This window comes from Urocampus carinirostris, unplaced genomic scaffold, assembly GCF_059441175.1.
Source record: "Urocampus carinirostris isolate Australia breed hairy pipefish unplaced genomic scaffold, RoL_Ucar_1.0 HiC_scaffold_134, whole genome shotgun sequence".
Classification (NCBI taxonomy): Eukaryota; Metazoa; Chordata; class Actinopteri; order Syngnathiformes; family Syngnathidae; genus Urocampus; species Urocampus carinirostris.
The window spans coordinates 12,501-27,500 of NW_028283239.1; the positions used below are offsets into that span (position 1 = coordinate 12,501).

Below are 15,000 nucleotides of genomic sequence, written 5' to 3' on the forward strand. Positions count from 1 at the left end.
CCCAAACACCGGTCCGATAATACGCGCGCATATCCCCAAACACCGGTCCGATAATACGCGCGCATATCCCCAAACACCGGCCCGATAAAACGCGCACAATTCCCCAAACACCGGCCCGGATTTCAGCCACTAGTGGCGGGCACAAGTCCCCAAACACTAGCCAAGTTCTCAGCCACTAGTGGCGGGCACAATTCCCCAAACACCGGTCCGATAATACGCGCGCATATCCCCAAACACCGGCCCGATAATACGCGCGCAATTCCCCAAACACCGGCCCGGATTTCAGCCACTAGTGGCGGGCACAAGTCCCCAAACACTAGCCAAGTTCTCAGCCACTAGTGGCGGGCACAATTCCCCAAACACCGGTCCGATAATACGCGCGCATATCCCCAAACACCGGCCCGATAATACGCGCACAATTCCCCAAACACCGGCGCAGATTTCAGCCACTATTGGCGGGCACAAGTCCCCCAACACTAGCCCGGGATTCAGCCACTAGTGGCGGGCACAAGTCCCCAAACACCGGTCCGATAATACGCGCGCATATCCCCAAACACCGGCCCGATAATACGCGCGCATATCCCCAAACACCGGCCCGATAATACGCGCACAATTCCCCAAACACCGGCCCGGATTTCAGCCACTAGTGGCGGGCACAAGTCCCCAAACACTAGCCAAGTTCTCAGCCACTAGTGGCGGGCACAATTCCCCAAACACCGGTCCGATAATACGCGCGCATATCCCCAAACACCGGCCCGATAATACGCGCACAATTCCCCAAACACCGGCGCGGATTTCAGCCACTAGTGGCGGGCACAAGTCCCCAAACACTAGCCAAGTTCTCAGCCACTAGTGGCGGGCACGATTCCCCAAACACCGGTCCGATAATACGCGCGCATATCCCCAAACACCGGCCCGATAATACGCGCACAATTCCCCAAACACCGGCGCGGATTTCAGCCACTATTGGCGGGCACAAGTCCCCCAACACTAGCCCGGGATTCAGCCACTAGTGGCGGGCACGATTCCCCAAACACCGGTCCGATAATACGCGCGCATATCCCCAAACACCGGCCCGATAATACGCGCACAATTCCCCAAACACCGGCCCGGATTTCAGCCACTAGTGGCGGGCACAAGTCCCCAAACACTAGCCAAGTTCTCAGCCACTAGTGGCGGGCACAATTCCCCAAACACCGGTCCGATAATACGCGCGCATATCCCCAAACACCGGCCCGATAATACGCGCACAATTCCCCAAACACCGGCGCGGATTTCAGCCACTATTGGCGGGCACAAGTCCCCCAACACTAGCCCGGGATTCAGCCACTATTGGCGGGCACAAGTCCCCCAACACTAGCCCGGGATTCAGCCACTAGTGGCGGGCACGATTCCCCAAACACCGGTCCGATAATACGCGCGCATATCCCCAAACACCGGCCCGATAAAACGCGCACAATTCCCCAAACACCGGCCCGGATTTCAGCCACTAGTGGCGGGCACAAGTCCCCAAACACTAGCCAAGTTCTCAGCCACTAGTGGCGGGCACAATTCCCCAAACACCGGTCCGATAATACGCGCGCATATCCCCAAACACCGGCCCGATAATACGCGCACAATTCCCCAAACACCGGCGCGGATTTCAGCCACTAGTGGCGGGCACAAGTCCCCAAACACTAGCCAAGTTCTCAGCCACTAGTGGCGGGCACGATTCCCCAAACACCGGTCCGATAATACGCGCGCATATCCCCAAACACCGGCCCGATAATACGCGCACAATTCCCCAAACACCGGCGCGGATTTCAGCCACTATTGGCGGGCACAAGTCCCTCAACACTAGCCCGGATTTCAGCCACTATTGGAGGGCACAAGTCCCCCAACACTAGCCCAGTTCTCAGCCACTAGTGGCGGGCACAATTCCCCAAACACCGGTCCGATAATACGCGCGCATATCCCCAAACACCGGCCCGATAATACGCGCACAATTCCCCAAACACCGGCGCGGATTTCAGCCACTATTGGCGGGCACAAGTCCCCCAACACTAGCCCGGGATTCAGCCACTAGTGGCGGGCACGATTCCCCAAACACCGGTCCGATAATACGCGCGCATATCCCCAAACACCGGCCCGATAATACGCGCACAATTCCCCAAACACCGGCGCGGATTTCAGCCACTATTGGCGGGCACAAGTCCCCCAACACTAGCCCGGGATTCAGCCACTAGTGGCGGGCACGATTCCCCAAACACCGGTCCGATAATACGCGCGCATATCCCCAAACACCGGCCCGATAATACGCGCGCATATCCCCAAACACCGGCCCGATAATACGCGCACAATTCCCCAAACACCGGCGCGGATTTCAGCCACTATTGGCGGGCACAAGTCCCCCAACACTAGCCCGGGATTCAGCCACTAGTGGCGGGCACGATTCCCCAAACACCGGTCCGATAATACGCGCGCATATCCCCAAACACCGGCCCGATAATACGCGCACAATTCCCCAAACACCGGCGCGGATTTCAGCCACTATTGGCGGGCACAAGTCCCCCAACACTAGCCCGGGATTCAGCCACTAGTGGCGGGCACGATTCCCCAAACACCGGCCCGATAATACGCGCACAATTCCCCAGACACCGGCGCGGATTTCAGCCACTAGTGGCGGGCACAAGTCCCCCAACACTAGCCAAGTTCTCAGCCACTATTGGCGGGCACAAGTCCCCCAACACTAGCCCGGGATTCAGCCACTAGTGGCGGGCACGATTCCCCAAACACCGGTCCGATAATACGCGCGCATATCCCCAAACACCGGCCCGATAATACGCGCACAATTCCCCAAACACCGGCCCGGATTTCAGCCACTAGTGGCGGGCACAAGTCCCCAAACACTAGCCAAGTTCTCAGCCACTAGTGGCGGGCACAATTCCCCAAACACCGGTCCGATAATACGCGCGCATATCCCCAAACACCGGCCCGATAATACGCGCACAATTCCCCAAACACCGGCGCGGATTTCAGCCACTATTGGCGGGCACAAGTCCCCCAACACTAGCCCGGGATTCAGCCACTAGTGGCGGGCACGATTCCCCAAACACCGGTCCGATAATACGCGCGCATATCCCCAAACACCGGCCCGATAATACGCGCACAATTCCCCAAACACCGGCGCGGATTTCAGCCACTATTGGCGGGCACAAGTCCCCCAACACTAGCCCGGGATTCAGCCACTAGTGGCGGGCACGATTCCCCAAACACCGGTCCGATAATACGCGCGCATATCCCCAAACACCGGCCCGATAATACGCGCGCATATCCCCAAACACCGGCCCGATAATACGCGCACAATTCCCCAAACACCGGCCCGGATTTCAGCCACTAGTGGCGGGCACAAGTCCCCCAACACTAGCCCAGTTCTCAGCCACTAGTGGCGGGCACAATTCCCCAAACACCGGTCCGATAATACGCGCGCATATCCCCAAACACCGGCCCGATAATACGCGCACAATTCCCCAAACACCGGCGCGGATTTCAGCCACTATTGGCGGGCACAAGTCCCCCAACACTAGCCCGGGATTCAGCCACTAGTGGCGGGCACGATTCCCCAAACACCGGTCCGATAATACGCGCGCATATCCCCAAACACCGGCCCGATAATACGCGCACAATTCCCCAAACACCGGCGCGGATTTCAGCCACTAGTGGCGGGCACAAGTCCCCCAACACTAGCCCGGGATTCAGCCACTAGTGGCGGGCACAATTCCCCAAACACCGGTCCGATAATACGCGCGCATATCCCCAAACACCGGCCCGATAATACGCGCACAATTCCCCAAACACCGGCGCGGATTTCAGCCACTATTGGCGGGCACAAGTCCCCCAACACTAGCCCGGGATTCAGCCACTAGTGGCGGGCACGATTCCCCAAACACCGGTCCGATAATACGCGCGCATATCCCCAAACACCGGCCCGATAATACGCGCACAATTCCCCAAACACCGGCGCGGATTTCAGCCACTATTGGCGGGCACAAGTCCCCCAACACTAGCCCGGGATTCAGCCACTAGTGGCGGGCACGATTCCCCAAACACCGGTCCGATAATACGCGCGCATATCCCCAAACACCGGCCCGATAATACGCGCGCATATCCCCAAACACCGGCCCGATAATACGCGCACAATTCCCCAAACACCGGCCCGGATTTCAGCCACTAGTGGCGGGCACAAGTCCCCCAACACTAGCCCAGTTCTCAGCCACTAGTGGCGGGCACAATTCCCCAAACACCGGTCCGATAATACGCGCGCATATCCCCAAACACCGGCCCGATAATACGCGCACAATTCCCCAAACACCGGCGCGGATTTCAGCCACTATTGGCGGGCACAAGTCCCCCAACACTAGCCCGGGATTCAGCCACTAGTGGCGGGCACGATTCCCCAAACACCGGTCCGATAATACGCGCGCATATCCCCAAACACCGGCCCGATAATACGCGCACAATTCCCCAAACACCGGCGCGGATTTCAGCCACTATTGGCGGGCACAAGTCCCCCAACACTAGCCCGGGATTCAGCCACTAGTGGCGGGCACGATTCCCCAAACACCGGCCCGATAATACGCGCACAATTCCCCAAACACCGGCGCGGATTTCAGCCACTAGTGGCGGGCACAAGTCCCCCAACACTAGCCAAGTTCTCAGCCACTATTGGCGGGCACAAGTCCCCCAACACTAGCCCGGGATTCAGCCACTAGTGGCGGGCACGATTCCCCAAACACCGGTCCGATAATACGCGCGCATATCCCCAAACACCGGCCCGATAATACGCGCACAATTCCCCAAACACCGGCCCGGATTTCAGCCACTAGTGGCGGGCACAAGTCCCCAAACACTAGCCAAGTTCTCAGCCACTAGTGGCGGGCACAAATCCCCAAACACCGGTCCGATAATACGCGCGCATATCCCCAAACACCGGCCCGATAATACGCGCACAATTCCCCAAACACCGGCGCGGATTTCAGCCACTATTGGCGGGCACAAGTCCCCCAACACTAGCCCGGGATTCAGCCACTAGTGGCGGGCACGATTCCCCAAACACCGGTCCGATAATACGCGCGCATATCCCCAAACACCGGCCCGATAATACGCGCACAATTCCCCAAACACCGGCCCGGATTTCAGCCACTAGTGGCGGGCACAAGTCCCCAAACACTAGCCAAGTTCTCAACCTTCAGCTGAGTATATGGCCTCCGAAAGGCCCATACATTCAGACGGGTCCATGTATTTTCAGCGACAGCCGCAGTACCGCCAAAATCCATGCAGCGGCGCTGGATTTATGGCCTCCGAAAGGCCCATTCATTCAGATGGGTCCATGTATTTTCAGCGACAGCCGCAGTACCGCCAAAATCCATGCAGAGGCGCTGAGTTTATGGCCTCCGAAAGGCCCATTCATTCAGACGGGTCCATGTATTTTCAGCGACAGCAGCAGTACCGCCAAAATCCATGCAGCGGCGCTGTATTTATGGCCTCCGAAAGGCCCATTCATTACCAACGGGGCTGCAGTAGCATCCCGCGGCCACGCAGGGGCAGATATTGTGAGGGAATTACATGGTAGTGGACGGAGCGCCCATGCATTTCCAATGGGAGTGCAGTACCTCAAAAATCCGCTCCAAGCCACCGAACTTGAGGGCCCGACGTTCCCTCAACACTAGCCCAGTGCAATCGACATTTCGTTCTGTGTACATTGTTACACAGAATGACAATACAAGGGAATTATTATTATTATTATTATTATTATTATGTATTCAGCCACTAGTGGCGGGCACAATACCCCAAACACTGGCCCGGCGCTGGCTGAGTTTATGGCCTCCGAAAGGCCCATACATTCAGACGGGTCCATGTATTTTCAGTTTTCCGTAGCAGGTGTGATTGTTTGTTTAATTAGGTAGTTTGTGTTGGTGACGGTGTTCCTAACTGTGGTGGCTTGTTTGTAGAATGTGGGGCCCTGCGTTTGTGTTATGTTGATTTCTGGTAATTTACTTTTTACTAAGTAGTCTTTCAGGTTTTTGTTTCTTTTAAAGGCTGAGATGATTTTGTAATCTTGGATTATGCTTGTGTTCTGTAGTGTCTGATTTATATTTTGTCCATTCATTCAGACGGGTCCATGTATTTTCAGCGACAGCCGCAGTACCGCCAAAATCCATGCAGCGGCGCTGAGTTTATGGCCTCCGAAAGGCCCATTCATTCAGACGGGTCCATGTATTTTCAGCGACAGCCGCAGTACCGCCAAAATCCATGCAGCGGCGCTGGGTTTATGGAATCCGAAAGGCCCATTCATTCAGACGGGTCCATGTATTTTCAACGACAGCCGCAGTACCGCCAAAATCCATGCAGCGGCGCTGGATTTATGGCCTCCGAAAGGCCCATTCATTCAGACGGGTCCATGTATTTTCAGCGACAGCCGCAGTACCGCCAAAATCCATGCAGAGGCGCTGAGTTTATGGCCTCCGAAAGGCCCATTCATTCAGACGGGTCCATGTATTTTCAGCGACAGCAGCAGTACCGCCAAAATCCATGCAGCGGCGCTGTATTTATGGCCTCCGAAAGGCCCATTCATTACCAACGGGGCTGCAGTAGCATCCCGCGGCCACGCAGGGGCAGATATTGTGAGGGAATTACATGGTAGTGGACGGAGCGCCCATGCATTTCCAATGGGAGTGCAGTACCTCAAAAATCCGCTCCAAGCCACCGAACTTGAGGGCCCGACGTTCCCTCAACACTAGCCCAGTGCAATCGACATTTCGTTCTGTGTACATTGTTACACAGAATGACAATACAAGGGAATTATTATTATTATTATTATTATTATTATGTATTCAGCCACTAGTGGCGGGCACAATACCCCAAACACTGGCCCGGCGCTGGCTGAGTTTATGGCCTCCGAAAGGCCCATACATTCAGACGGGTCCATGTATTTTCAGTTTTCCGTAGCAGGTGTGATTGTTTGTTTAATTAGGTAGTTTGTGTTGGTGACGGTGTTCCTAACTGTGGTGGCTTGTTTGTAGAATGTGGGGCCCTGCGTTTGTGTTATGTTGATTTCTGGTAATTTACTTTTTACTAAGTAGTCTTTCAGGTTTTTGTTTCTTTTAAAGGCTGAGATGATTTTGTAATCTTGGATTATGCTTGTGTTCTGTAGTGTCTGATTTATATTTTGTCCATTCATTCAGACGGGTCCATGTATTTTCAGCGACAGCCGCAGTACCGCCAAAATCCATGCAGCGGCGCTGAATTTATGGCCTCCGAAAGGCCCATTCATTCAGACGGGTCCATGTATTTTCAGCGACAGCCGCAGTACCGCCAAAATCCATGCAGAGGCGCTGAGTTTATGGCCTCCGAAAGGCCCATTCATTCAGACGGGTCCATGTATTTTCAGCGACAGCAGCAGTACCGCCAAAATCCATGCAGCGGCGCTGTATTTATGGCCTCCGAAAGGCCCATTCATTACCAACGGGGCTGCAGTAGCATCCCGCGGCCACGCAGGGGCAGATATTGTGAGGGAATTACATGGTAGTGGACGGAGCGCCCATGCATTTCCAATGGGAGTGCAGTACCTCAAAAATCCGCTCCAAGCCACCGAACTTGAGGGCCCGACGTTCCCTCAACACTAGCCCAGTGCAATCGACATTTCGTTCTGTGTACATTGTTACACAGAATGACAATACAAGGGAATTATTATTATTATTATTATTATTATTATGTATTCAGCCACTAGTGGCGGGCACAATACCCCAAACACTGGCCCGGCGCTGGCTGAGTTTATGGCCTCCGAAAGGCCCATACATTCAGACGGGTCCATGTATTTTCAGTTTTCCGTAGCAGGTGTGATTGTTTGTTTAATTAGGTAGTTTGTGTTGGTGACGGTGTTCCTAACTGTGGTGGCTTGTTTGTAGAATGTGGGGCCCTGCGTTTGTGTTATGTTGATTTCTGGTAATTTACTTTTTACTAAGTAGTCTTTCAGGTTTTTGTTTCTTTTAAAGGCTGAGATGATTTTGTAATCTTGGATTATGCTTGTGTTCTGTAGTGTCTGATTTATATTTTGTCCATTCATTCAGACGGGTCCATGTATTTTCAGCGACAGCCGCAGTACCGCCAAAATCCATGCAGCGGCGCTGAATTTATGGCCTCCGAAAGGCCCATTCATTCAGACGGGTCCATGTATTTTCAGCGACAGCCGCAGTACCGCCAAAATCCATGCAGAGGCGCTGAGTTTATGGCCTCCGAAAGGCCCATTCATTCAGACGGGTCCATGTATTTTCAGCGACAGCAGCAGTACCGCCAAAATCCATGCAGCGGCGCTGTATTTATGGCCTCCGAAAGGCCCATTCATTACCAACGGGGCTGCAGTAGCATCCCGCGGCCACGCAGGGGCAGATATTGTGAGGGAATTACATGGTAGTGGACGGAGCGCCCATGCATTTCCAATGGGAGTGCAGTACCTCAAAAATCCGCTCCAAGCCACCGAACTTGAGGGCCCGACGTTCCCTCAACACTAGCCCAGTGCAATCGACATTTCGTTCTGTGTACATTGTTACACAGAATGACAATACAAGGGAATTATTATTATTATTATTATTATTATGTATTCAGCCACTAGTGGCGGGCACAATACCCCAAACACTGGCCCGGCGCTGGCTGAGTTTATGGCCTCTGAAAGGCCCATACATTCAGACGGGTCCATGTATTTTCAGTTTTCCGTAGCAGGTGTGATTGTTTGTTTAATTAGGTAGTTTGTGTTGGTGACGGTGTTCCTAACTGTGGTGGCTTGTTTGTAGAATGTGGGGCCCTGCGTTTGTGTTATGTTGATTTCTGGTAATTTACTTTTTACTAAGTAGTCTTTCAGGTTTTTGTTTCTTTTAAAGGCTGAGATGATTTTGTAATCTTGGATTATGCTTGTGTTCTGTAGTGTCTGATTTATATTTTGTCCATTCATTCAGACGGGTCCATGTATTTTCAGCGACAGCCGCAGTACCGCCAAAATCCATGCAGCGGCGCTGGATTTATGGCCTCCGAAAGGCCCATTCATTCAGACGGGTCCATGTATTTTCAGCGACAGCCGCAGTACCGCCAAAATCCATGCAGAGGCGCTGAGTTTATGGCCTCCGAAAGGCCCATTCATTCAGACGGGTCCATGTATTTTCAGCGACAGCAGCAGTACCGCCAAAATCCATGCAGCGGCGCTGTATTTATGGCCTCCGAAAGGCCCATTCATTACCAACGGGGCTGCAGTAGCATCCCGCGGCCACGCAGGGGCAGATATTGTGAGGGAATTACATGGTAGTGGACGGAGCGCCCATGCATTTCCAATGGGAGTGCAGTACCTCAAAAATCCGCTCCAAGCCACCGAACTTGAGGGCCCGACGTTCCCTCAACACTAGCCCAGTGCAATCGACATTTCGTTCTGTGTACATTGTTACACAGAATGACAATACAAGGGAATTATTATTATTATTATTATTATTATGTATTCAGCCACTAGTGGCGGGCACAATACCCCAAACACTGGCCCGGCGCTGGCTGAGTTTATGGCCTCTGAAAGGCCCATACATTCAGACGGGTCCATGTATTTTCAGTTTTCCGTAGCAGGTGTGATTGTTTGTTTAATTAGGTAGTTTGTGTTGGTGACGGTGTTCCTAACTGTGGTGGCTTGTTTGTAGAATGTGGGGCCCTGCGTTTGTGTTATGTTGATTTCTGGTAATTTACTTTTTACTAAGTAGTCTTTCAGGTTTTTGTTTCTTTTAAAGGCTGAGATGATTTTGTAATCTTGGATTATGCTTGTGTTCTGTAGTGTCTGATTTATATTTTGTCCATTCATTCAGACGGGTCCATGTATTTTCAGCGACAGCCGCAGTACCGCCAAAATCCATGCAGCGGCGCTGGATTTATGGCCTCCGAAAGGCCCATTCATTCAGACGGGTCCATGTATTTTCAGCGACAGCCGCAGTACCGCCAAAATCCATGCAGAGGCGCTGAGTTTATGGCCTCCGAAAGGCCCATTCATTCAGACGGGTCCATGTATTTTCAGCGACAGCAGCAGTACCGCCAAAATCCATGCAGCGGCGCTGTATTTATGGCCTCCGAAAGGCCCATTCATTACCAACGGGGCTGCAGTAGCATCCCGCGGCCACGCAGGGGCAGATATTGTGAGGGAATTACATGGTAGTGGACGGAGCGCCCATGCATTTCCAATGGGAGTGCAGTACCTCAAAAATCCGCTAGAGGGCCCCGAACTTGAGGGCCCGGCGTTCCCTCAAGTGCCGATTTTATACCCCCTTCTCCAGCCGACAGCCAGAATTATATTAGGGACTCGCAATTTTGAGAGGTGAGCACCAGGGCTAATCAGCGGCCACCCGTGACCATTGAGTCCGACAGAGCAGAGGCTAGGGGCGGCCTCGCATCTCGCAATTACCGAGGGAAGATGCCGGTTCTCGAAAAATTTCTAAGTTTTTCAAATTTTAAAGTATTGAAGTATTTAGGGCGCTTCCCGCGGCCCTGGCTTTTGCATGTACCCCTCTAAGCTCCGGTTCTCGAAAAATGTCTAAGTTTTTCAAACTTTAAAGTATTGAAGCCGGACTTCCGCGGAGGCTGACAGGGGGCCTCCATCGAAGCACCCTTCACCCCCGGGTGAGCCGGCGTCGGCCCACGGGCCTGCCGGTTCCCCAACTGAGCGATTGGCACACGAGACCCGCCTCGGAGGGCCCACGTCGGCCGGCGCAAGCCGGTGTTCGGGCGTGCGGCTCCTCCGGCTTTGCGGGTCAAGCTCCAGCGCCGAGGATACTAGGCAAACGTTGGGCCCCCCCGAGCCGAGTGGATACCCGCCTCAGAAAGAGCTGGGGCGGTACGTACGGACGGCCTCACTAAGAGGGAACGGAAGCTACTAAAGCACACGTATAACTGTCCGATGTGCGAACGAAAGTGAGGCCGGACGAATCCGATACGAGTTACGAGTGAGGCGGGATCCACGGCTGGCACTCGCGGGGCCCTCTTGCGAAACCATGCCTCGGCGTGAACCTTTTGGCGGCAGAACCAAGACGAACCGAGGTCGAGCTTCCGTCTCGAGCCACACCCAGACGTCCGACCGTCGCGGAGCCCGACGCCACGCGTGCTAGGGCTCCGCGCGAAACATCGTTTCACGACACCCGCTCGTCAGCCCGTCCGAACGTATACGAGTGTCGCGCGGCCCCCCGGGCCCGGCTGTAGCCACAGCCTCGTCCCGGACCAGGGCCGCACCGCCACCAGCAGCGCCCCCCCGGCGGCAGACGCACTCTGGTTGATCCTGCCAGTAGCATATGCTTGTTTTCAAGATTAAGCCATGCATGTCTAAGTACGAATGGCCAGTACAGTGAAACTGCGAACGGCTCATTAAATCAGTTATGGTTCCTTTGATCGCTCCACCGTTACTTGGATAACTGTGGCAAATCCAGAGCTAATACATGCAAACGAGCGCCGACTCGCGGGCGGGGCTCCGGCCTCGCCCCGGGGACGCGTGCATTTATCAGACACAAAAACCCACGCGGTGTCCGGCGGGCGGGGGCTCAGCCGTCGCGCGCGTCCCCCGCGTCCGGCCTCCGCCTCTCCGGGCGGGGGCGTAAGCGGCGCGGGCGGCTCCGCGCGCGCCGGTCCTCGTTCCGCCGGCCCGGCCCCCCCTTTGTGTTGACTCAGGATAACCTCGTGCCGATCGCTCGCCCACCCGAGGCGGCGACGACTCATTCGAATGTCTGCCCTATCAACTTTCGATGGTAGACTCTGCGCCTACCATGGTGACCACGGGTAACGGGGAATCAGGGTTCGATTCCGGAGAGGGAGCATGAGAAACGGCTACCACATCCAAGGAAGGCAGCAGGCGCGCAAATTACCCACTCCCGACACGGGGAGGTAGTGACGAAAAATAACAATACGGGACTCGTTCGAGTCTCCGTAATTGGAATGAGCCGAACACAAACCCATCGGCCAGCATCCATTGGAGGGCAAGTCTGGTGCCAGCAGCCGCGGTAATTCCAGCTCCAATAGCGTATTTTAAAGTTGCTGCAGTTAAAAAGCTCCTAGTTGGACCCCGGGACGCGAGCTGACGGTCCGCCGCGAGGCGTGCATCCGTCTGTCCCAGCCCCTGCCTCTCGGCAAAAGCCCCCGTGATGCCCTTCGCTGGGTGTCACTCGCGGGGCCCGAAGCGTTTACTTTGAGGAAATTAGAGTGTTCAAAGCAGGCCACACGGCCGCCCCTGCATATCGCAGCTGGGAATAATGGAATAGGACTCCGGTTCTATTTTGTGGGTTGTCATGAACTGGGGCCATGATTAAGAGGGACGGCCGGGGGCATTCGTACTGCGCCGCTAGAGGTGAAATTCTTGGACCGGCGCAAGACGGACGAGAGCGAAAGCATTTGCCAAGAATGTTTTCATTAATCAAGAACGAAAGTCGGAGGTTCGAAGACGATCAGATACCGTCCTAGTTCCGACCATAAACGATGCCGACTCGCGATCCGGCGGCGTTATTCCCATGACCCGCCGAGCAGCACCCGGGAAACCGACCAAGTGTCTGGGTTCCGGGGGGAGTATTGTTGCAAAGCTGAAACTTAAAGGAATTGACGGAAGGGCACCACCAGGAGTGGAGCATGCGGCTTAATTTGACTCAACACGGGAAACCTCACCCGGCCCGGACACGGAAAGGATTGACAGATTGAAGGCTCTTTCTCGATACCGTGGGTGGTGGTGCATGGCCGTTCGTAGTTGGTGGAGCGATTTGTCTGGTTAATTCCGATAACGAACGAGACTCAAACATACTAAATAGTACCGCGGCCCCCCGCGCGGTCGGCGGCAGAAAACTTCTTAGAGGGACAAGTGGCTCTCAGCCACACGAGAATGAGCAATAACAGGTCTGTGATGCCCTTAGATGTCCGGGGCTGCACGCGCGCCACACTGAGCGTATAAGCGCGTCGTCTATCCCCGCGCCGGCAGGCGCGGGTAATCCTATGAACCCCGCTCGTGACAGGGCCTGGGGATTGCAATTATTTCCCACCAACGAGGAATTCCCAGTAAGCGCGGGTCATTAGCCTGCGTTGATTAAGTCCCTGCCCTTTGTACACACCGCCCGTCGCTACTACCGATCGGATGGCTTAGTGAGGTCCTCGGATAGTCCCCGCCGGGGCCGGCCCCGGCTCCGGCGGTGTGCCAGAAGACGGTCGAACTTGACTATCTAGAGGAAGTAAAAGTCGTAACAAGGTTTCTGTAGGTGAACCTGCAGAAGGATCATTAACGTACGAGCGGCAGCAGATCCGCCTCGGTACACCCCCGACGAGCCAGACGCCGAGGGCGGCGGGTCGTCGCAGGCGGAGGAAGAGGGTAGACCGGGACGGGACGGGACGGGGGGCGCGGCGCGGGTCACTCCCGGGCCGCGCGTCGGAGCGAGTTCGGCGGGCGCCACGCGGCGCGGCGCGACGCGAGAAAAGGCGGCGGGCGATGTCGCGCTACCTCCGTGCGAGCGGGGTAGCGCGCTCGTCCGACGACCCCAGTAGCGCGGCGCGGCGCGACGACAGGCGACCGCCAGCGACGGGCGAAAGGCGGCGGCCGTGCGCGGGACCCCCGTAACCGGGGAATCCCCCTCTGCCGACGACCCTAGCTCGGCGCGGTTCTCGCGCTTCCGGCGCGCGCTTCCGGGGCGGCACTCGCCTCGACGACCTCCCGTCCTTTAAAGGTAACGGTTCGGGCCGGCGCCCCGGCGTCCGTCCGCCCGTCGGTGTCGCGTGTCCGTGCGGCGCGGGGCTGCTCTCGGCGAGGGTCGCCGAGCAAGCGGATCCCCGCACGGATCACAACGGCCGTATGGCGGCGGCGTCGGGACGCCCGCCCGAGACGAAGGTTCAGGGCGACGAAACGGTGCTCCCACCGGCTACCTTTTTCCCCGGCCAAACGCGTCCGTCGGCCGGAGCCCTCGAGGGGCCGCGTAGCGCGCGCGTGGGCCGGCCCCCGGACACCGGAGTCCCTCCCGGGGCTCCGGACACCGGGGGTTCGGTTCCGCGCGGTCCGCCGCGGTCTCCTCTGTCCATCCATAGTCCGGGCAGGCCGCGGCCGGGTCGGGGGCCAGTCCCCCCTCGGTGTCAGCGCGGTCGCGCCGCCCTTGTAAACCAAACCCACTCGCTGACGGGTAGCAACACCCAAAGCGTCGCTTCGCGGCGCGGCGGGGCTTCCAAGTCGGATGGCCTTCCGGGGTCCGGGTAGGAGACGCCGGGGGCCGGCCTCAGCGCCGAGCCCCCGACCTACCCGGCGAGTCCGGTCGCCGAGTCGTGTCAGGCCCGAGCGGGAGACGCCGGGCGCCGGCCTCAGCGCCGAGCGCCCGACCTACCCGGGCCGACGCACGTCTCGGGCGCCGTCGCGGCCCCGAGCGGGAGACGCCGGGCGCCGGCCTCAGCGCCGCGCGCCCGACCCGCTCGGCTCGTCGCGGCGTCGCGCGTATCGCGCCCGTCGGTAACCGCGCCGCGGGTTAGGGGCTCGCTCGCGGGAGCGACCGAACGGCACCCGCGGCGCGTTCGTCTCCGGTACAAACCCTGTCGTGAATTTGTCTCCGATCGTCCCGGGCGGACGTAAAAGGGCCCAAACGTACGACTCTTAGCGGTGGATCACTCGGCTCGTGCGTCGATGAAGAACGCAGCTAGCTGCGAGAACTAATGTGATTTGCAGGACACATTGATCATCGACACTTTGAACGCACATTGCGGCCCCGGTTTTACCCCGGGGCCACGCCTGTCTGAGCGGCGCTTTCCAATCGATCGGACGCGGGCCGGGCCCTCCGCGACATTCCGCCGGTCCGTCCGGCGGGTGGCGCGAGAACCCGGTCCGCGCGGGCGAGGCTCGGGCCCTCCGCGACATTCCGCCGGTCCGCCCGGCGGGTGGCGCGCGACCCGTGTCCCCGCCCACTCCGCGGCTGGGGTTTCGCAGGGACCCCCGTCCCTTCGTAC

At 56.9% G+C, this 15,000-nt stretch overlaps 2 non-coding genes across 2 annotated transcripts; both read left to right on the forward strand.

The window, feature by feature from the left end:
• Window positions 1-11,316: 11,316 nt before the first annotated feature.
• On the forward strand, window positions 11,317-13,303 carry LOC148345027 (18S ribosomal RNA). Its single transcript, XR_015848908.1, has one exon. It is a non-coding gene; the product is annotated as an 18S ribosomal RNA (ribosomal RNA).
• A 1,342-nt stretch (window positions 13,304-14,645) lies between these two features.
• LOC148345028 (5.8S ribosomal RNA) lies at window positions 14,646-14,799 on the forward strand. Its single transcript, XR_015848906.1, has one exon. It is a non-coding gene; the product is annotated as a 5.8S ribosomal RNA (ribosomal RNA).
• Window positions 14,800-15,000: the final 201 nt, after the last annotated feature.